Here is a 24,353-nt window from a genome sequence, read left to right on the forward strand (position 1 = left end):
GATAACCGCCATTATCCGACCATAATTTGTGGAGTTATGCCCCTTTATGGATTTGCCGAAACAGTGTCCGCTCGATATCTCGAGTAATTATTAACAGATTAACTTCAAACTTCACAGCAAGGTTAGTAACCATGAAACCTCGGACAAGTTAGATAGCCGCCATTATCCGACCGTAATTACTAGAGTTATTACCCTTGGTTTCATTAATGCGATGCATTCGTTCCATGATGTTGTATTGCACTCATTGGTCTACCAGTTATGTTGAATGATTTCTCTTTTAATATCAATAACTCACAAATACTTCATATATTTCAATCATACAAACAACTGCTCTTTCAATATGTGACGGGCGTATTATATACCGCTCGCGGTAACCTTGTTTAATGATCGATCGATGAACCATTGTCCTGTTGTTGTTTACTCGAAGTCTTATGACATTCCACAATGTTTTCAGTGATAAATCACGAGAGCTCTCGGGTAGTGGTCATGTGATTGGTCATGTGATCTAAGCGCTCTTCGATAACTTCCGGAAAATTTAGCTGGTTGAAATGGCCGGGTTGAGAATTTTGAGTTGATTTCGGTGTGTCTTTTACAATCTATTTGGACAATTAAAATAAATTCATATTATAGATTTAGTGTGACCCTTTCTTATTGTTGCCATAAATTTCCATGATACTACAGAACGCCTGACAAGCATCAAAATTTCCCGTGAAGTTGATACCTCACACTGTCAGTAGAATTAGCACGAAACATGTTTTCTGTCATGTTTGTAAGGTTAGTTCATTGCTAGAAACTTTGATGAATACGATTTCCGGCTTAGTGTTTCTTTACAAATATAATTTCACTACGAAAGTAAAGAGAACGACCGGTAAACATATAAGGGGCATCCGATGTCATGAAGAAGATGGGAAAAGTCTTTGTTCTGAATGCTGAAATATGTAATTTAAAAGTTCAAATGCTGAACACAGTTTTCTTCACTTTCACAGCTGATTATTTCTGTCCCCTTGTTAAATGCGTGTTTCAAGATTCTATTACATTATCAAGAAGTTTAAATGTAAATGAACATAGACAACTATTATCCTTAGTTTTACAAACCCATCCAAATCAACAGTTCAAAGTTTAAACTGAACATCAGAAGTACTGTGGCTGCTGTGAAAAGTGGCCTGACAGTACGTCCAACTAAATTTCGAAATTTAAAGTAAAATCTGCTTCTTCAGTATATCGCAACTATGTGATATTTTGTTTTGTAAACTTTGTGCTATTAAATATATATAATCATATTCAATATATACACAAAAAACCTGCCAAAGTCAAAACAAAGTTCCTTACTTAAAGATTTTGTGCTCTGTTTCATTAATTTAGTTGAGTAAGATAGACTTTTTGCCATGAAAAATGCCGCGAATAAAACCGCCCTTATTTTAACCTCAATTCCATTAAAATGATTGTAAAACTCACAGATTGGTCTCCAAGAATTCTGGCATGTATGAAATGGATATAATTGCAACAATGAACTAGAGGATATTTATTGTCTAATTAATGAAAAGGGAAACAGCTCATCCTCATGTGTATTCAAGGAGCCGTAAGTCTGAAATTTGAAGTCAGCAGAACTCTTGATTCCATCAGTGTGTAATATTGTGATTCAGTGAAGATCGTGTGCTCTGTCATCCTTGTCAAGTTTTCTGTCATATGTGTAGTGAAGTAGACCGCTGGTGTCGAGAAAAACATGTAACATGGCTGTCGTTTTATCAACCAAATCAGTGAATCCTAATAGACATTGATTTATTGTACCTTCCAATAAAGCTCACTTCGAACAAAGCTCACTTCAAACAAAGCTCACTTCCAATAAAGCTCACTTCCAACAAAGCTCACTTCCAACAAAGCTCACTTCAAACAAAGCTCACTTCAAACAAAGCTCACTTCCAATAAAGCTCACTTCAAACAAAGCTCACGTCAAACAAAGCTCACTTCAAACAAAGCTCACTTCCAATAAAGCTCACTTCAAACAAAGCTCACTTCCAATAAAGCTCTCTTCAAACAAAGCTCACTTTCAAAATGACCCTCTGTTGAATTTTGAAGGGCAATTGTGGGAAAGATCATATCTAGTGACCTTTTTTAATTAACATGATAAAATCTTAATCTAGAAAACTAACTTCAAAAATGGTCTTTCTTGAGTTTTAAAGTGAAATGATGAGAAAACTGTCTATTGAAAATTGGCAAGGTGGTACCTAATGTTTTTTAAGAAATCAGTAGGAAAAGATGACCTTAACAACATCGTGCCCAGGGTTTACCGGCTTTAATAAAAATTACGTTAACTAGTTTCAAAACATTAACACATCAGAACCATTGGTAATTTTGATTAAAGCCGTTTTACCAAGCCGGACTCGTGTATTCCTTGTGGAATTCGTCTCCTGGGTAACACAGAACTTCACTGAACAAAAACATGGACGTTTGATCTCCCATGCCACTTCCCGTTTTGTTTTCAAGAAAGCTTGCTTTCAAAATAGTTTTTGTTGAGGTTTTGGAGAACAATTCTTAGAAAGGTCGTGTCTGTTGAAATATCTACGAGGAATCTTGATTTCAAAATTTTCTCTGTTCAGTATGAAGGACAATTCAGAAAAAGTGTATTGGTATTGAATAAAGATTTGATCACATTTAATGGTTTTAGACATTTTATTCGGTCCGTGCATGCTATTGGACTTGCTGCCTCTTCTGCTGTTAAGCTTTGATAGAAAAAAAAGCAGGACAAGAACCATCAGTGATACTCTAAAAGTGGAAGTTTTGAAAGTAGAAATGTTTGCATTTTGACTCTTTAAATTGATTGCAGTGTGGAAAATTTTGTTTTGTAAACATCATTAGTATATAATTTTGGCAGTAGCTAGAATCCCCCTTAAACAAGTATTTTCAAGCAAGGATAACCATTAGCGATATTTCAAGAAAAGAATTTTTAAAGAGATTTCATTGTAAACAGCATTAGCATTATTGATACATAATTCTGCAATGGTTCTTGATAGAAAATGATATTTTAGGATTCTTTTCATTTTAAAGATCTTTTGCCTTGCAGAAAACTTAAGTATATTGGTATGTAATTTTCAGCATTGGCTGTTATGAACGCTTCAGTCGAAACTTGGTTAGGATATTTTGAATTTGAAATTGAAAACCAGATCTCAGTACACATGATATCTGAAAAGGAATAAGGAAAATTATTTTACAAGAAGAAAAAATCTATACACAATTCACTATTTTATTTGCAGTGATTTTCAAGGTAATTTTTGCACATTGCAGCTTTTTATCCCTGAGAAAAAATGATGCAGGTGTCTAAGTAAGCCATACTGCTATTCTTTTATAATATCAGGTAACATTTGTGAAGTACAAGTGTGCATGGTTGCATTTATTATTAGCCGTGGGTGGTAACATCTGATATAAGTCAATAAATTTGTCATACTGCCATTTATGTCTGATCATATCAGAACATATGAACTGTTGTTTTTGAAAGTGGAATTGCTTCCATACAAGAGTACCTCTGCCTTGTTGGGAGTAGCAACATATCTAAGCTAAGACTGTTTAAGCAACCGTTTGGTTTATGGGCCTATTTAGACAGTGAGTAACATGCTAAATAATTCTGATCAGTGTCTTTTAAAAGCTTGAATTTGTCAGTGGAAATTATCTGATAATTTGTCAGATAAAACACTTTAGAGACTATTGTTTAAAGTTACAGCAAAAAAACTATTGGCTCTGGAGTATTCTCATATGACCCTGGCTGTTGCGAGGATGTTAAATCCAAAACAAACGAAATGTAGACATCACTAAAAACACTTGATACAGTATTATGGATTTGAATTACTGATGCATTATTATTTATTTAACCACCATGCCACAATGGTTCCTAACTTCATCTTGGATAGGGGGCCATCTCCATATGAGAGTTTGTAAAAAGACAAACGTGTTTTTGCATGTACTGCCCATTTTGTTTTAATTCAGTGTTTTTGTTACATTAGCGGGCTAGCTCATCGCCACGCCCCCTAACCCATAAAAGGCGATTGCCACATCCGGGTTCATAGATCAGAGGTCAAAGCTCATTGGTCAGTTTAACTTGGCAGCTAAACATTTAGAAGATTTTTTTTTCAGAAGATCACGTTCTTTATTTATACAGTCGCAGCAATTTATTTGAATTTTCAACATCTTGTGCTTGTTGGTTTGTCGTTTATGCATCAGTTTGCTTAACAACGACTGGTTGGTGATTTTGATCGAACTTTTTGTTATCTCTGCGAAGAAATTTTGATCGGTGAAGCTTCCCATACATCAAAACTGTGAGCCAGCAGTATATTGTCATTTTGGCGGATGGTTTTTTCTTCCGCTCACCTTTGCTTATATTTTATAGACATTTTAATTTGTTTGAAGAAATAATTGGATTTTTTCGAAATCATGTGTTACTCAGATCAAGAATTAGTAAAAGAAGTTTTTATCAAAATTTTTCAGAATATGAATAAAAAATTGCGGCCACTTCCTAAAAGGTGAGCCAATTTTTCGCCAATCACAAATGTTTTGGTGTTATTTTGTTGGAGAATTGATGAGACATGAAGCAAACAGAGCTTCACAGCATGGAGATAGTTTTAATCACTTGACAGATACATATTTAGGTTTTGTAGTAAAAGCAAAAATACTATTTGTGCAACAAAATAATTCTGAACTTCATTGAAAAGTACAATACACTATTTGTACAATACATATATATTTGTACAATAAACTGGCTCTAAAATATATATAGCTTCAATATCAGATTTTGTTAGGGCTGACTCAATATACAATTTTACAGCACAATAGTTCTGATCATCTTTGGCAGGGGGTTATCTCAAAATACATAATCTGTATGAAACGATGGTTCCTAACTTCACTGCAGTGTTAGCGTGAAGATGGATTTTACGGGTAATTACATTGTGTGTCTCCATCCTAGCTTCTTAGCCACAGGGAGGATTGATGTTCAGCACCCGTCAAATTAGCGAAGAAAGGAATTGCATGTTACCAAACTCATGATTGAGATGCTGTCATCTTTAATTTAAATCTCGTCATTTGTATCGCTAGTTTTCATTTGGAACTTATTTCCTCAGGAATGAGAAAACGATGATAAGCTTACGCTTTATCAGGCAGTTGTTCAGTTTAGACTTTATCGTAGAATTGTACTTTTAGATTGGACTGATTTCGTCATAACGTAATACCAAAAAGCAATTATTGAATGTAGATTTGCCCGCCTTGACGATCAATACCAACATCAGTTTAGATTCAGTAGTACTAGAACCATGTTCTTAAAACATTCATATATATCAGACATCCTCTACAGTTCTAGGGCTTTAACTATTTACAATCGGCTTTCTGGTGTAATTTGTTTTGTATTTGACACGTTTTCAAATTAAAGCTGATATATTTGTATAGATTTCTCTTAATGTCACACTGCTTAATTTCATGTTTCTGATAATGTAATATTTTCTGATAACATCTAATTTCTCTCATTACATTGTGTGTAGTCTAGTTTTACAAATATCGTACCTGTCGTGGTCTGTAACAGGAGAGGAAAAAGCATCAGAGACAGACTGTGATTCGAACGGGCACTTGTAACTTCTCGGTGGACTTTCTAACCACTTACTCATGAGCTTTCTGGTCACAGGCAGTCTCGAAGCTAGTCTTTGGTACACATGTACCTTCAAAAGTGCATTGTATATGGGGGAACAGAGTCCATCTTCATGGTAGTTTAAAAGATATAATTTTGGGAAAAAGCAAAGGTATATTAGCTCAGGAAAATAGGGAAGATTTATTATTTTAATACAATAAAATTTCAGTACTAAATAAACCCAATAAATTATTTCTCTTTATTCATAAAAGTAAAAATATTGTTATTTTCTCTCCAATATGAGAGAATAAGAAGCACATTTTGATAATGTGATCCTGTATATTGTCTTTTAGAACGACTACATGCCTGATGTTATTATGTTTGTGAAATTTCATGTTTAAATTCAATCAGAAGTGTTACTGTAGTATAGTGAATACCAAAGGGAACTAATTATAGTTTCATTTAATTTCATTTTGATATTTTTTGTTGCTTTCAATGGTGATGTATTTGAATTAAAAAAAAACATCTGCAGCAATGCTAAAAAAAAACTTCTTTGATCATAAATCAGTCTGAACAGCTTCACCTGACCAATGCAATACTTCACCAAGATGATAAATGGTAAAAATTCTGGTAAAATCTAATCGTTTTGACGTCCGCTTTGTTGTGCTGTAATGGAAGACTATCAATGCCGCATTTGCACCAGTTGATTTTGAAACTATTGATTTAAATTAAAGCTTAAGGGAAATGTCAGCTATTATGTAACGATCATGCATGGCTCCTCTGCAGTTGGAACGTGCAAAATAATTATACCGAAGTTAAATTAGTAATATTCTATTCATTTGTCTGCTGTTGAGTGAGTTACTTTTTTTAGTAAATGAAATCTGTCTATTTCTCCAGTTCCTGAAAGTTGTCAGATGAAATATGTTTACATTGCAGGAATATTTGTTACCTCTTCCAAAGTTTTTAAAGCATGTCAGGAAATATTGAGAGATATTGTTGTAAGATAGCATGTTATTTAAAGTGGAGTGACGAGAATTCAATTTAATTTCTTCGAGTTTCATTTTCTGCGTGTGATTGTCAATAATGAGTTCGTTTTTTGCTCAGCAGTAAAATTCCAGAAATGTTGGTTCAAGTACACTAGTCAAGATGCATTACATGTGCAATAACAGCCTCTCTTAAACCATCATATTAGAATCAACTTGACAAATTAAAAAAATTGCTAAGACAACAGAAACTGTTAAGTGACCTTCACCGTGTGTTATGCAATGACCTTGCCATTGTACTTGTACAATGTTGATCATATGCCCTTCCTCACAAAAACAATGATAGAATTTCACGTGCCAATAAAACACAAATGGAAACAGTTGTAAACAACACCTTTTTGCTAAATGATGACATATAAACGTTTAACATTGTAAGTTATGGCAAAATGTATGCAGTTGTCGGCATTCCAATTGCAGACAGATAAATGGGAATACCAGTTTCAATAAGAAAGGTAGGCAACTCTGTGATAGAGAATTAACTCGTTATAGGATGTCATCACTCCAGGTTGTTTTTAACATCGGGGCCTGGGAATGCCTTAACCCTGTCACCCCAATGTAACTTAAGTAGACTCTACCATGCATTGATCTGGATGAGTCCATTATGGTCTACAGTGGTGAAAGGGTTAACCATGTTACTGCTGGTCTTCAGATTTAGGGCCTGGGAAAGCCTTAACCATGTTACTGCTGGTCTTCAGCTTTAGGGCCTGGGAATGCCTTAACCATGGTACTGCTGGTCTTCAGCTTTAGGGCCTGGGAGTGCCTTAACCATGGTACTGCTGGTATTCAGCTTTAGTTTTGTTGCGGTGTCATTTTCAAATTTACATATTTGTTCCTTTTGATTTTTAAATGATCTATTTGTAAATTTGACAAATGCATGATTAAGAGAGATGAAGTAAGTAAGTTGTGTGTAAAATTGATTTCCATGTAGTTAAAGTAAGATGTTATTTAATCCTAAACAGTGTAACTGAATGTTTTTAAATAATGCTTTTAAACTATCTGTATGTGCATATACATAAAAAATGGCTGGTACCAGAGTTTTAAAAGCATATAAGTCCTCCAATAAACATATATCTCTTTGCAGAGCTAGATGTCATTTAATCTTAAACAGAATGCCTTAATGTTTTTTTTCAAACTAATGATTTCAGACTATCTGTATTTACATATTATGAAATGGTGGTCACCAGAATTAAAAAGCATTGCCCGATATATACATTTATTTGATCTCTTTGCCAAAAGTGGAGTCAATTCTTGCCGAGGTTAACCGCATGGCAATACCTTGTATGGCCTATGTGTATCTTACTTGGGTATTTATATATTGCTCTTCCTGTAGTCACCATTGTTCAACAGGTTTTCTGCGTATCAAACTGTGAAATGTATAACAGCAGCCATTGTTCCTGTTGGCACGTTCTGGGTACATTTGCACATATAAAATCTTGTGCAATTGTTGTCGAACAAGACGGCAGATATTTTTAGGAGTTTGTATTGACAGATGTCAATTGATCAGACACCCCCCTTATGTGAGGTCATGTCTGGGGTTCAAGTTTACTTAGAGACTGTAATACAGTAACACAGATAGAAATGAATGACAGATCAGTATGACAACATAGGACAACTATTTCAATTTTATAAACACATTTGAAAAGTCTCCGGCATATTCTATGGTGTGACAGCTAGGATCGGGTATTATGTGACCTGCTCGCAATGGAAATTAACCTTGACTTTTAACCGCTAAGCAAGTTTCCTTCAAAAGCTGAAAAATAATGTTTGCGAATGAAAAGAACTCCAGCTGATACAAATTACAACTGAATTGTATAGTGCCCACCCTTGAGAGTCATTCCTCTGTATAGAAAAGTTCAGTTTATTTAAATGTAACTTTAGTTCACTTGTTGATACCAAAACAGTCTCACGTAAGGAGTTAACAGAATAAAGTTTTACCGTAAATGTTGTTCTAGAATGTTAGGGCATCACCTTGTCCATGTCTGATCATTTGCATCTTAAACAATTAAGGCACTCCCCGATTATTCCAAGCTCATGTGTACAAATTGTTATGAGCCTATGCTTGGAAGAAAGCTTATGAAGGACAGGTGTTCCTCCTGGAGGCAAAGACAGCGATGTTCTCAGTATTCGTCTTCACAGCAATTATAAGGAAACATGTCCAGCACTAGCTATATGGACCACTGAGCTCGTAAAGTTTTAACTTATTTTACAAGCCCATTTGACCTTAATTTATCAATCTTGATCTTAATACACTATTGAAACATATTGTTAAAGCTTCAGCTTAATGGGAAACTGAGCTTGAAGAGACTTTAACTAATTTTACCGGCTGGTTTGACCTTTATTTATCAAACATGCTGTGTTGAAATGATTGGGAGGGGGCTCATAATGACTTCATTGGTCTAGACACTTAAACAGCTCCATTAGGAGCAGCACCTTGCCTGAGGGTGGGTCCTCTATCGCTGTGCCTGATGCTTGGTCCTTTATCAGAAGTCTGATGGGATATATCACAGCTCCCTGCAACGACAGTCTGATCAAACCATCATCTGGCACCAACGATTAGCCCAGGGTGACCATCAGTTGATGGAGTTCGGGGCCTGCAATGATAGGTACCACTATTTGGGTTTTGTTTGATAAACATTTCTCCCAAGACCTGCTTTGGCTGTAAATGTAAGATTCTTCTGTTTACAAAATCAATACCAGTATATTCAGCTGAGTTCCGGAGCTAGAAGTATCTGCCATTCGAACGTCTGCGGAACATGTCTCCATTGCTTTAGTTAGTACAAACATTTGCTGTTGAATACTCTCTAAGTGATCATGCACTCTCTCTCCTTCTGTTTTTGCCCCTGCTACGTAGCGGCATTAAGTGTTTGCATTTTCTGTCAGTCTATTTATCCGCCTGAATATCTGTACAACATCTTGGATAGACTTTGCATTTATTTGCTTCATTATTCTTACACAAGAATTCCAAACAGCCAACATTTGTGGACTCATTTTTTAAGACTCCTACATTAGGATATAAAATTCAGGTCACTGTGACCTACACAAAAATTTGAAGACTTTTACTTCAGGATATCAAAATTAATGTAGGTCACTGTGACCTACAATTTTCTGCTTCACTGACTTTACTTAGAATTTATTTTTAGCTCCGTTTGTTTGGTTAGACTATGTTATTAGAGCAATATTCATCACGTGGGAGCAGGGGCATTTGTATGTTTCACAGATATTTTCTAGTCAAGGGTTGTTATGTGTGAGTTTAGAGATTGTTTATCTCGGCGCCCCATATTTGTAGTTTGTTGAGATATTTCTGGGGAATACTTATTTGTGAAGATTGCCTGGAGGCAGTGTCTAATGTAGGAATAGTAACTGATATAGTTAAAGGCACATGCTTTAACAAAATACATAATTTCTCGAAATCATGTTCCAGTGCGCATGCTGTCTTACTTGGATTTGCATCTCATTTCGAAAGAGTGCCACACAATATGACAATTTTTTATAATTTTGCTCTGGATTAAAACTTAAATCTAAGACAAGACCACAGCTAGCATAAAACCTTTACTCTAACGCAAACCACAGCTAGCACAACACCTTAATTATAACACAAACCACAGGTATGATTTGTATGGTACCATCCTAAATTCTATTAAAAACCACAAGAATGATGTGAAAGGTAGCATAACACCTGAACTGTAACACAAATCACAGGTACAATGTGTGAGATAGCATATATCCTTAGCTTTTAACACAAATTCACAGGTATTATTTTTACGGGATATAGTTCTAATTCAAATCACGGAAATAAAGTGAAAGGGAGATAACTCTTACACAATTCACAGGTATAATGTTTAAGGTAACACATAACCTTAACTCAGAATTCAAATGTGCAAAGTTTGAGGTGGGAATCTTTAACACAGTTCATTTGAATATGTAAGGTAGCGTCTAACCTTAAAACTTATTCAGGTAGTGGTGTTTTATTTGTAGATACACATTTTCATGGATGACAGATATAGTATTTGCATTGAAATGTGGTGACCTAAAACTTATTAAAGAACTCCTGGGACTTCTGTATAATACTGACTATGTTCTCAGGGTTATCTATACAATGGTGGTCCGAATCAAGGAGGGCAATATTGAGTTTGCAGATTAAACATCTGAACCACAACTTGTCAATATTTACTTGAGACTATTCATCAAAACCTCTCACCATAAAATATCTTATTTTAGAATTTAAAATTATCTTCAGTTAAATAAAAATAAGCTGTTTAACTGTCATGATCGATTGTAAATAAAATTTTGTGACCACATATAAAGAACTGACAGGTAATTGTGAGGGCAGATAAATTCATTAAGGATCCCTGTCCCACTGAACTGAAGTTTTTTCGTATATACAGTAACTTACCTTTAACTTTTGTTTGGATATAATTGTTTGGTTTACTTGTGTTTTACGTCCTATAAGCAGCTATGGTTATTTAAGGACGTGCCAGGTTTTCGTGGTGAAGGAAAGCCGGAGTTCCCGGAGAGAAACCACCGACCTACGATCAGTACCTGGCGATTACCCCACGTAGGTAACCACTTGGCAACTGCGGACCTTTATATCTGATATAACTGTAGCACAGAGTTGGGGCAGAACACATCCGTTGACCAGATATCTCAATTGGTTAGAGCGATGTAGTATAACAATCTTAAGTCCAGTGTTCGAACCCCTGTCTAGCCCCGCTGAAGTTTTTTATATTTTGTTTATTTTTTTATTTTTTTTATTTTTTTTTTTGAATAATTTATCAAATGACAACAGCTAATTAGTGAAAGTATTTTGATGAATCTTCCTCAACATGTGAATAATTACTTGTATATATACCTCACAGTTATGTTAGAACTGTTCCTTGCTATAAAAACCAAGTTTAGGTGTTGAAGGATTGCTGGGCATCAATGGTATTCATACTTTCTAACTTTTTTTTGAAAAAACTTTAGGGTCCAGCCCCCCTGGCCCCAGGGGTTCGACCCCTGGGGCCAGGGGGGCTGGGCCCTAAAGGGGATATAGTTTACATGTACTCTAAATGATTTTTTTTATAAAATAAACGTGTCTTTATACATCCAAGGGGGGGGGGAATATTCCTTTTAAATGGTGTCTTTTAAGTTGTTCTTTCAGATGAAATGGTCAGGTCTTAGAAAATAGAAATAGTTTCAGAAATTCAGTGGTTGACATTTGGCCAAAAATCATGAGTCTCCTTCCAATTCAATTAATTTCATTAGCTCACCTGCCCGAAGGGCTAGTGAGCTTATGCTGTGAAGCAGCGCCGTCATCCGTCGTTGTCGTCCATCGTCCGTCGTCAACTTTTTCTTTAAAACCTATCTCCTCCTAAACCCCAAAAAGAATTTCAACCAAATTTTGTCTGAAGCATCACTAAGGGAGGGCAATCATTTCTTTAATAAATGTGGTTGGTTCGACCCCTGGGGCCAGGGGGGCTGGACCCTAAAGGGGAACTTAGCTAAATTTGCTTTAAAATGCATCTCCTACTTAACACCGGAGAGGATTTCAACCAAATGTAGTCTGAAGCATCACTAGGGGAGGGTTATCATTTCTTAAATAAATGAGGTCGGTTCGACCCCTGGGGCCAGGGGGGCTGGGCCCTAAAGGGGAACTTAGCTAAATTTGCTTTAAAATGCATCTCCTACTTAACGCCAGAGAGGATTTCAACCAAATTTAGTCTGAAGCATCACTAGGAGAGGGCAAGCATTTCTTAAATAAATGAGGTTGGTTTGACCTCTGAGGCCAGGGGGGCGGGGCCCTGAAAGGGAACTTAGCTAAATTTGCTTTAAAACGCATCTCCTCCTAAACACCAGAGAGGATTTCAACCAAATTTAGTCTGAAGCATCACTAGGGGAGGGCAAGCATTTCTTAAATTAATGAGGTTGGTTTGACCCCTGTTAACGTTAGGCCTTGCCATCCATCAGTACGTAAATATGTTAATACATATTACATGATAAACAATGGCACGACAGTGCAAAGTGGAGAGTGTTATTCTTACATGTGTATCTAATTAAATTCTCAATTTATTTGCTTCCAAAATATATTTAGCAAGTTGACACAGTTCCTTGGTGTTGTTGACACACAATAATTGTATACATTTTAAACATAGGTGTTTTTTTCCAGTAATATTTCTTAGTTCTCATTTTGGGTGATTGTAAATATTTGCTTGATTTTGTCTGTAAGAACTCAGTTGTGATTAAAACGTCTCTTCTTTGACGACAGAAACATATTTCAACAGATATGAGGTTATTTTCTTCTGAAACTGTTGCTCAATGTGTATTAGCTCTTATACAAACAGAGCGGCTAATATTTCAATGCATCACTGTATAAATAATACAATGTTTTTCTTTACCTGGTTTTTGTACTTTTACTTGAAGTAGGTCTTGTCACACGTATTGTTGCCTTTTATTATAGCCGATAGTCTGAATCTATCTTTGGACGAAAAGGAACACAATTTGTCTATCATGATAAGTATTGACTCTTTATATCATTGCAGATGACTTACAAACCTCATTGACACTCCTATGGGAAGTGATAGAACTTATAATGGTTTCTCTAGGGTTCTGTGGCCACAAGGAGCTTGTCCCTCCAAGAATTGTTAGCTTAACAATTTGTTAACAGCAATTTTGAAATTTTGATTTTTGAAAAATATCTGTAAATTTTCACACATTATTTCCCTTTTTGTTGGTAGGTTATTATTTTACACCCCCATCAAAAAAACTATCATGCAAAGTTAATTTTGAATTTTGATATTTTAAAATTTATTCAAGGTTAAAACGTTTGTGTTAGATTTTTGTCAAGCTAACAATGCTTTGAAGATATTGGCAGCAGGTACCAGTGTTTAACATGTAATTTGATATCTATTTACATCTACTTACCGGTACACAAGTTTTATATATATATATATATATCGTTCTGAGCTATACATGTCAACTCAACAGGTATCGTAATGCGCCAGAAAGAAAAACAAACATTCGAAAGAAACCTTTGAATTTGATATATACTTGTACATAAATAATTCTACTTCTTTACATGCTCATTTATTTACATTGGAACTGCTCAGACATTTTTTTCTAACTTGAAGGTCAAACTTTCTGTCAGAAATGAATAAAGAGCTTGATATAGATGGATTTTATGCCATTTCAGATATTGTATAACCTACTCTTCTGTGTGGAAGTAATTTTGATGTGATAATTTGAGGCACCTAAGTAAGATGAAATGTGAACGTGTTGTGTCAGTTTACAAACAGTGCCAAGGTTATTTTCCAACTTTCAAAAGAAAACCTTGACATGTAAATTCTTCTGGATTAGCAAATGTAAGGAAACATATGATATCAGATATACAGGAGAACAAAGTTATTACCTAATACTTGTAAATGAATATATACCAGTTAATGAACTTTATGTTTAAGGTCTCCCCATTCTTCGTAACACACATGTTTTTCTTGTCATATTTTTGTGTCGTCATTTCCACATTGCATACTAGGCATTAAAATACTGTAGTGTAAATTATAGTAACACCGGATAAACAATAGTGCATGTGTGTTACTGTGATATGTCAACACCCTATGTCGAGACTTTATTGGGAAATGTGTAATATCACACGTACTTCAGAAATAAAGATTCCGATACAAAGACATAAACTGACTCACGGGAAGACACTGACATGAAACCAGATGACTTCAAAAAGGTCACTGTGAAAAGATTCATGTAGCACAACCAAAAACATTTTCTCTGTGACGTTTCGATGACTAGTACGATATGTACTCTGTGACCTTCATTAGACAAACGACCAGTGAAGTGTATGTACACAAAGGTGTAAAATGTATAAGAGTTGTCCACAAAACGATGTCAATTTCACCCTGTAAGCGTATATGTACAATAAGTTGTTATATCTACCGAAATGACTCGATCAGCTACCCTTTGTTTAATACTTGGTCATAGAAGTGCGAGTCCATGGGCCCCTTCATCTCGATTTAGATCTGACCCACTGCGGCGTATCCAGATGGCTTCCTTCATTTGTCTGTCTTTCGACAACTTATTCTTTTGAACAACTTCTTCTTTAGAACCATATATGGGTATGTTCATGAGTTTTTATACAACATGCACAGAAATTACAGAAGATACCGTTTCAATACATATAAACATGGTCAAACATGTTGAGCATAGTCTATCCACAGCTCAGTCGATCAACATGTTTAGTTTATGCACTAGTGTTTGACGATCAAACACTGGTCGGGGTGGCGGAGAGGTTAAGACGTCTTACCGTCTACGATGACAAAAATACTAGCTAGCCCACCACCACTTGGTTGCTGGTTCGATGTCTGCGTGGGGTGGTTGCCATATACATGCTGTGTGGTGGTTTGTTTTCCCCGAGTGTCACCAAAAGCTAGCTGGCACGTCCTTAAATGAACATGGCTGATAATAGGACGAGAAGCACAAAACAAACAAACCAAACTATCAGACTAAATGAAAAACAAGTTGCTCAAGAGCTGTATAGTCATTTGAAGAATGATTGAGCATTGTTGTCCTATGATTTATAATAATAACAACTACTCACCGGGAGGCTGAATGATAACTACTCACCGGGAGGCTGAATGATAACTACTCACCGGGAGGCTGAATGATGACCATTGTTGTCCTATGATTTATAATAATAACAACTACTCACCGGGAGGCTGAAGGATGACCATCGTGCCAGTGGATCATCTTGGTTATCAATTTTGATTTTCAATCATAATAGTGAAAAAAAGGACATGTATTGGACCCATCATACATTGTCGGCATTCAAGTTAGTATATGTATAATTCATAAAATATATGAAGTGTACGCCATTAGAATTGTTGTGTGACGTTCAAGGACAATCTAATGGTTCCAGTAATGGCCGATGTTGTTGGACAGTTGACCACAGATAATTTGTTTAAAAGATATGCTACTTGTTGAAATTGATTTGTGTTATGTTTGGAAAAGATATCTCAGAAAAGATTTGTGCATTAGTTTGGTCAAATATTGAAAGAGATTCAAAGATTCATGGCATGTTTTTATCAAATATTTGTGTCAATGTTTAGGTCACAGGTTCACATGGAGGATGTTATCTGTAACCGTTCCCAGACTTGTTCTTGTTGATGTAAAAATATGCAACATATGGTTGATTAACAGGCTACAGGGTACAGGCTACAGGGTACAGCATACAGCATATAGCCTACAGGGTACAGGCTACAGACTACAGGGTACAGCCTACATGCTACAGGCTACAGGGTACAGCCTACAGGCTACAGGGTACAGCCTACAGGGTACAGGGTACAGCCTACAGGGTACAGGGTACAGCCTACAGAGTACAGCCTACAGGCTACAGGCTACAGGGTACAGCCTACAGGCTACAGGGTACAGCCTACAGGGTACAGGGTACAGCCTCCAGAGTACAGCCTACAGGCTACAGGCTACAGGGTACAGCCTACAGCCTACAGGCTACAGCATACAGGCTACAGGCTACAGCCTACAGGCTACTAGGCTACAGAACATGTTGTTTGTGTCGTTACATTGAATGCCCTGGATCTGGTAATTATTATTTGCATTGAAACAGAAATATACCCTGTTCTTCTTCAGGGTTTAGTGCCTTTATATTTGAACCTGCATGTATTTAATGCTAATTTAAGAGAAGTTCTGTAAAAATCATGAAATCTGCTCCATTATAATAGCTACATAATGTATGTAATTATTTTATAAAAGGATAAATACAGAAGTCTGCCTACTCTTTTTGTAACAGCTGTCACCAAATACATGTAACATATACAAATGTATATACTATCGGTACATTGTTGATGGGTGTATTATTGATAATTAGTGGTCCTATAATTGTTGTCTTGGCTGATAATCAGCTGGACAAGGAAAGTTGAGAAGATTGTGACGCAAAAGAGTTCAATATGTTTTAGAATTGCGATGAATAGGATAGGTATAAGAGTACTTCATTGATAGACAACAGATGACGAAATGATACAGTTACAATGGTTTGTCATCCTAATCTCCTCGTAATATCTCTCTAGTTCATTTAAAATTTCATTCAGGATAAACCTACCTCACTGTATCATACATCTGCTTTGTGAAAGATTTGCTGACTAATTAGAAACTGTGGCTCTTCAAAGAATGTTTAGGTCAAAATGTTACTACATGGTCTGCAAATTTTTAAAATGCAAATCTGAAAAAGTTCAGATGACGCTTTTAAACCCCTTTACCTTTAATACTTAACTAATGATTCATCATCTGAGTGTACTGATTATGCTCTGGTATGTCTGAATTATCTGATGATTAAATTAAAAGATTTTAAAGGGCAATAACTTTTAACACAGATGGCAGGTATAATGTGTAAGGTAGCATATATCCTTAATTAAAAAAAGACAAGTATAATGTGTTAAGTAGCATATAGCCTTAACTCTGACACACATTGCTAAGTATAGTGTGTAAGGTAGCATATCTCCTTAATTAAAAAAAAATGACAGGTGTAATGTGTAAGGTAGCATATATATCCTTAACTCTAACTAAAATAACAGGTATAATGTGTAAGGTAGCATGTAGCCTTAACTCTAACTAAATTAACAGGTATAATTTGTAAGGTAGCATGTACCCTTAACTAATTCAAATCTCAGGTATATGTATAATTGATATAGTACCATGAGTGAGTTTTCTCAGGATCTTGTGAACATCATATGACAACATTAAAACTGATTTAGAGGAATCCACTTATAATCAAAGCAATGACATGCCGCTGTTTCATTTTGGTTCCGTTATACCATATTTGATTTAATCATGGCACTTGCTCTAATAAGAATGTCCCCAGGGATTTCCAATTCTTAACAGAAAATGCCAGAATTTTTCTGTTCCAGATTTTATAATTTCTAGAAGTAATTCAGTTGATTTTGTGAATCAGACAATGGAATTTAAAAGGGTAATTGTATAATTATAAGAAAAAAAACATGTCTGTTTGGGAAAGGTTAAAATACAAGGTAGGATGTTTTTGGAAAAACATGTCTAAATCAGGGCGCCCAGCTAGTCACTGACCCATGACGGTGCCCTTATTACATTAAATACGATATTGAAATTGTCATTTCTGTGAATGAGTTTCAGAAGTTTGGTTCTTTTTGGAAAGCGATTGTTTTCAGATTCTTCAGATCTTGACAAAGATAATATTTCTTTTTCAAATGAAAGGAATGAAATTTCACTTGGTGATTTTCATGAGGTTTAATAATATGAACTAGCTTAAAGAAGTTTATATGGTTTTAGCTGTCACAAAAGGTCAATTAATCTTTCAAGGACTGGCTATTCAGTTCTATTGTGAGTGACCTTTCATACTTCAGTACAGGTACAGTATGTACTGGTATGACAAAGGTATATTCTACACACCTTTATTTATATCCTTAGAATTTCTCCTCCACAAGGAAATACTGCTTTCTAAGTCTTGTACACATTAATCTGTACCAAGGTTTTGTGATTTTTTATACAAATCAGTTTCTGAAATATGAAAACTGGTGACATTGATCCTTTGTTTACCAACATAAAAAAATCTACCCTGTCAGATTTTAGAAATAAACTTTCACTAGCTATAGGTACTGATCTACAGATGTTTTTGTCTTATTTTGATTTTCTCGGATCCTTGTTAAAATGTCAGCAAGCTGTTTCCTATTATAGGTGGCTCTGTACATTTATGAGCTAATCTTGTCAGCTGAGATATGCTAGCAGGATTAATTAAGCTTGAACAGTTACTTATGTTCCAGAGTGTATAATTACAAGGTATATAGGTACATCTCAGTTCATATGTACAACACTTGGCAGAGTTAAATCTCAACCCAGGCCATGATTGTAGTACTAGACTGGCACCCATCTCTAGAATATTGAATTAGTCTGAAAATTATCAATAAGGCTAATAATTTTGATCACTTGGATGTCTGACCATATATGTTTCAAACTAAGGGGAGATAAACTAGTAGAAAAATGCAAATGGAAAATTCTGTACGAAAACTTAGGGGTGGTTAGTCACTTGTCAGTCTATGTAGTACTACACTAGTTAAGAGAATCACACACAAAGTGCTTTGCCTAACAGTAATCTTGAATCTGAATGTATGTTACACTTGACTAGCCTGGGAGAGTATTGTATACAATCAGTAATTTGCCTGACAGAAATCTCTTTTCTGAGCGTATAGTACCGTACTACTCTTAGATAGTTACTCTCTTAAAGCTCTAAGGCAGGCAGAACTCCCGACTGTAAATACAGGACAATACTGGTTTAGGATAGTCCTGCACTTATACTGTATATATCCCGGGAAATTTTGGCTGCTATTTAATTTTCGCCTTTTCCCCCTCTGTAATGAAGGTATACAATATATAAATAGTAATTAAACGTGAAGGGGGAATTTAACGTTGGTCAAAAATGGATTTTACTGTTGGGTGAAAATTTGACTGGGTGAACATACGTCTTGCAGGAACCTCAATGCTGAACATACATCTAGTCTAGGAGAGTCCTGCAGATTTGGTACTTGATAGCAAGAATGTTAAACCTTGATTTTAGTTAGAGTACTAGTCTGTCGATCGCCTCAATGCTGAGAGTAATGTGGAGAATCCTGTCTTACTATACACCTAAAGAGGAAGTAGAATATTGAGCTATTACCTACAATTATAAATGGGAATGAGTGCTGTCAACCAGTCGGCCGTAGAGTATACCTCATCCCTCAGGTGTATGTAGTTCAGTCAGGTGTAAACCAGTTGTTACAACAAGATGTCAGGGATGTGACTGACATGGATATCACACTTTGGAATACAATGTCACGGACGGAACTCCGGTAATTAGGTAAGTAACAGACGTGTGGTTGATTCTACGGCAGCTGTAATACTGTTGGTATTTATGATTTGGTTACTTTCTGGATACAACTGATGATTTCAGACTACTTTGTGGAAGCTGAGAAATCTACCTGTGGTATTTACCTTGTGCCATCAAATCTTTCCATATGTACTTTGGTATCTCAAGTCTTAAACTTGGTGGCAGCAGATCTTTTCTTTCTATTGCATGCCTCTAGTTTGTGGCATTAAATATTTCAAATCTCTTTCTCTGTGACATCGTATGTCTATTCTGTGTGGCAGCATATCTCTACTCTGGCAGTAGATCTGTACCCTGTGGCATCAAATTTCTTCTCTATGTGGCACCACACCTCTCCCTGTGGCATCATATCTATTTATTGTGGCATATCTCTATTCTGTGTGGCATCATAAATTAACTCTGTGGCATCATATCTAATCCATTTTACATATCTACTCTGCATGACATGTCCACTTGGTGGCATCATAACTCTACTGTGGCATCATGTCTACTTCTTGTGGCCTGACATCTCTACTCTGTGTGGCAACAAGTGTACTCCTTGTGGCATCATATCTTTACTCTGTGGCATCATATCTGTACTTGTGGCATCATATCTTTACTCTGTGGCATCATATCTGTACTCTTTGTGGCATCATATCTCCTTTCTGTGGCATAATATCTGTACTTGTGGCATCATATCGGTACTTGTGGCATCATATCTCTTTTCTGTGGCATCATATATGTACTCTTGTGGCATCATATCTTTATTCTGTGGCATCATATCTTTACTCTGTGGCATCATATCTTTACTCTGTTATATCAGCGATTCAGTGGTAGACCTGGTATCTCTTTTTGTGGCATTAAGTATTCAAACTTACAACTCTGTGGCATCATATTTCTATTCTCTGCGGAATCCTACATCTTTAGCAGCAGTGTTTTTATTAGATTGATGGCCAGAGATGGATGGAACACCACCTGTCTGTCTACTCAGCTGTTGGTCCACTCGTAAGCTGACAAATATTACCATGCACCATCTATACATAGTGGTTATGACAGCAGGACATTCCAGCAAACCTTTGTTCTAGCATACATCAATATAGGCTGTTGATTATATGCACCATATTTATTCCCTGTATTAATGATATGAGAATTAGCTCCCACCTAGATGTAATCTTTATCAATCCAGCCCCATGTCCTGACTCCTTCACATAGTCTTGTGTATTCCTGTCCCCCTGGGATCCCCCTTTCACCACACAGACTATACTGTCCACTCCTCTAGGAGCCCCTCCTCTATACCATCTTATTCTTCTTCAGCTATTACATTCTCAATATGTCCTTGCCTCCTAGCATATGCAGTTTCTCTGTACTGTAGCTGCTTCTTAATCTTACATCTGTTTCAGTGCCTTTTAAACCATACAGACCCCTGTATTTCTTTCCTTGAAAGCCCTTCTTCCCCCACTTCAGCTCATAGCCTCTTGTCTTTTTCCATACTTCCCCTCATTTTCCAAATCCCTTTGTAGCCACCTTTTTCCCTTAGAGCAATCCTTTTCTTTTAAAGCCAGCCCTAGTCCATTTCCTGATAAAGCCATCTTTCCTAATCAATTAATTCCTCACAAATCTATACTTAATCTTTTCCCATAAATCCAACCACAATCCTTTCCCCATAAAACCATTCTCGATCCTTTCCCCATAAAACCATCCTCGATCCTTTCCCCATAAAACCATCCTCGATCCTTTCCCCATAAAACCATCCTCGATCCTTTCCCCATAAAACCATCCTCGATCCTTTCCCCATAAAACCATCCTCGATCCTTTCCCCATAAAACCATCCTCGATCCTTTCCCCATAAAACCATCCTCGATCCTTTCCCCATAAAACCATCCTCGATCCTTTCCCCATAAAACCATCCTCGATCCTTTCCCCATAAAACCATCCTCGATCCTTTCCCCATAAAACCATCCTCGATCCTTTCCCCATAAAACCATCCTCGATCCTTTCCCCATAAAACCATCCTCGATCCTTTCCCCATAAAACCATCCTCGATCCTTTTCCCATAAAACCATCCTCAATCCTTTTCCCCATAAAACCATCCCCGATCCTTTCCCATAAAACCATCCTCGATCCTTTCCCGTTAAAACCATCCTCAGTCCTTTCCCCATAAAACCATCCTCGATCCTTTTCCCATAAAACCATCCTCAATCCTTTCCTCATAAAACCATCCTCGATCCTTTCCCCATAAAACCATCCTCTATATTTAATCTTTTCCTCACAAACCTATATTTAATCTTTTTCCTCACAAACCTATATTTAATCTTTTCCTCATAAACCTATATTTAATCTTTTCCTCACAAACCTATCTCTAGTCTGTTCCTCACCAAGCCACCATTAGTCTTTTCTTTCTAAGACTCCAGCCTCCTTCCATCCTGACCATGTTCCTTATACATATTTTAGACAAACGTGTGCTCTAAATTGCTGATGTCAGGGAAAGTCTGTATAATGCTGTTAGTTTTCATCAAGACATTTATCACCGGTGATGATTAATGAACGCTCCACGAGAAATATGATTCACAAGCTTTGTATAATTTTTCTGAAAGAAAGAATGTATAGGAAACTTGAAAAAGGATTTTAAAACTACATAAACAATCTGAAACAAAATATTTTTATCTCTGAAACAAAATATTTTTATCCTCTTTACAAACTACTTGTAAATTTATTCATTACGTCTGTTGAATATTGCATGTTGGTGTAGGTCTGAAGATGCTGTGACAGCCACTGTATGAGATAGGGCATGTCACATAGTCCTCGTAGCTTATCAAACATGCATCAATTCTTATGGAAATGAGGAACAGCATTCAACAGGATGACTCATGTTCACCAGTTGTTGCTGAGTAAAGCACAGAATGTGCTGGTGACCTGTTTACGGAATAAAGGTTACACTTGTTGCCCAAGGTCAAAAATAAGGTCATGTTCTCTTTGAAGAAGATTTTTGTGATTTAGAAAGACTATAAAGGCTAAAATTCTCCTGTTTATCTCATTCACCCCTGAAATTTCAAGATGAACTATTCCAACCTTTGAATTGGAAGTGTTCAAATGAGTCTTCAGGGGTGAATGAGTTAAGTTAGTAAAATAAACCCAACTATGTCATGTCCTTGTGACCTTGAAATATCCCAAGATGAACAAAATACTACAGATGTCCATTAACTCATTAACCCCTACATATTTAAACTGGACTTGCCTAGGCTATGATTTGGTAAGGTTCAAATGTGACTTTAGGTGTGAATTGGTTAAGAAAGTTTCAAATCTTGACTGTGCCACAGGGAAAAAACATATTCACCTAGATGTCCAGTCTGGGCTTATGACCGGTAAAACACAGGCTAATATCAGATAATAAGCCTGACCTCTAATATTTACAGGTTTTCATGCACAGGTCCCCTCACAGAGCTTAACCGACGGTAAAATATTCCTTTTTAATATCTGTCATATTCATAACAACATGTTACATAATTAAAATTTTATCTAATTTATTTTATGAATATCTATATAAATTGATTAGATGCAGGTAAAGCATTTAAAAATCCTTCTTCAGAACAATGAAAGTAGATTAACCCATTCCCCCTTAAAGTCACATTGAACCTTACCGAATCAAAGACTGGGCAAGTCCAGTTAAAATATGTAGGGCTCAATAAGCTCAGATATATTATTAATTCATGAAAATAGAACTTAAGCAAATAGAGATATGTAAAGATGTATTTAGACACTTTCAAATGCTCAAGTGGAGCAATTAGTATTTGGACCTCCATTTTGCACTTCCTTTAGTTGGATTGTTCCCATCTACCTAGCCGTAGAGATTGGTACCACTATAGGTTGGGAAGTAACGGTGGAAGATGGAGGAATGATGAGGTTTGGGTATCATATCCTTGTGCAGTGGCTTTGAATATGTTACAGTACGAAAAAACAACTAACTTTCTAAGTTAGTATTTATAACTTGATGGGTAGCTTGGTTCGGAAAATTTATTTTATTTTTTACTCAGCGATTTGAAGAAGCTGTTGTGATGTATTTGTGTTTCTGTAGCCAATCATCACCTCCGCTGTGTGTTAAAATCCTTTCTGACTAGGAACATGATTTATGTACAATGTCCAGTGTTTATTGCCGCAAGATGGTCGTGTTTGGTAGACTACATGTTAAAACAGATCAATAAATATGTTTTTAGCCAATCTTTTTTTTCAACCCCTTGGGGATCATACATTTGCTAAACATGTGTAACTTTATTAAACCTTGGTCGTGTATATGTAGATAAATCCTGTATAATTGCTACACAATGTATATATACGAATGCACCCTGGCGAGAGCTCAGTCTGCCGTTTACTTTCAAGCCTTTGTTATAGAAACCGTCAGATTATTGCAGGAAGATTTCAGAGGGATCCCTCTCCACGATAATTTGCCCTTATTTTTTTGCACCAAGGAAACATGTTCTGCCTCAGTTGATTTCTGTAACTGATTACAGTGTACTTAGACAGGTATCTACTAACAAGTAATAGAAATAGTGTTTAAATAATATGCTGATTCAGATGTATTATTTTCATTTCAATTATTTTTCTAATTAATCATTTTATTATAATAATATTTATTTTGTGGTTACTTATTTTTTTTAATAATAATAATTTAAATTTGATAATTCTGTAGTATTATACCTCCACAGTTTAATCACAAACTGGTGGAAGAATCTGTTTGATTCCAGTCCACGAGATAAGAGTACTAGATGACCTTTGACCTTAAAAGGCATTTTCCGCAATCAGTTCTGTGAGATGAACTATTATTGTTTAACGGAACAAATTTGTATTG

At 36.0% G+C, this 24,353-nt stretch overlaps 1 protein-coding gene across 2 annotated transcripts in view; it reads left to right on the top strand.

The window, feature by feature from the left end:
• LOC110458270 (arrestin domain-containing protein 2-like) overlaps positions 1–24,353 on the top strand; it is a 117,100-nt gene that overhangs the window by 43,191 nt on the left and 49,556 nt on the right. Inside the window, exon 1 of one of the 2 annotated variants that reach the window (XM_021509893.1) lies at positions 19,380–19,504. The exons of the other annotated variant lie outside the window; for it this stretch is intronic. The gene's annotated coding sequence lies outside the window, so the exon portion shown is untranslated. Of the gene's footprint in view, positions 1–19,379; positions 19,505–24,353 lie in introns of those variants that run through there. 2 annotated transcript variants of the gene reach the window in all.

The sequence above is a fragment of the Mizuhopecten yessoensis genome, unplaced genomic scaffold (assembly GCF_002113885.1).
Source record: "Mizuhopecten yessoensis strain PY_sf001 unplaced genomic scaffold, ASM211388v2 scaffold9525, whole genome shotgun sequence".
Classification (NCBI taxonomy): Eukaryota; Metazoa; Mollusca; class Bivalvia; order Pectinida; family Pectinidae; genus Mizuhopecten; species Mizuhopecten yessoensis.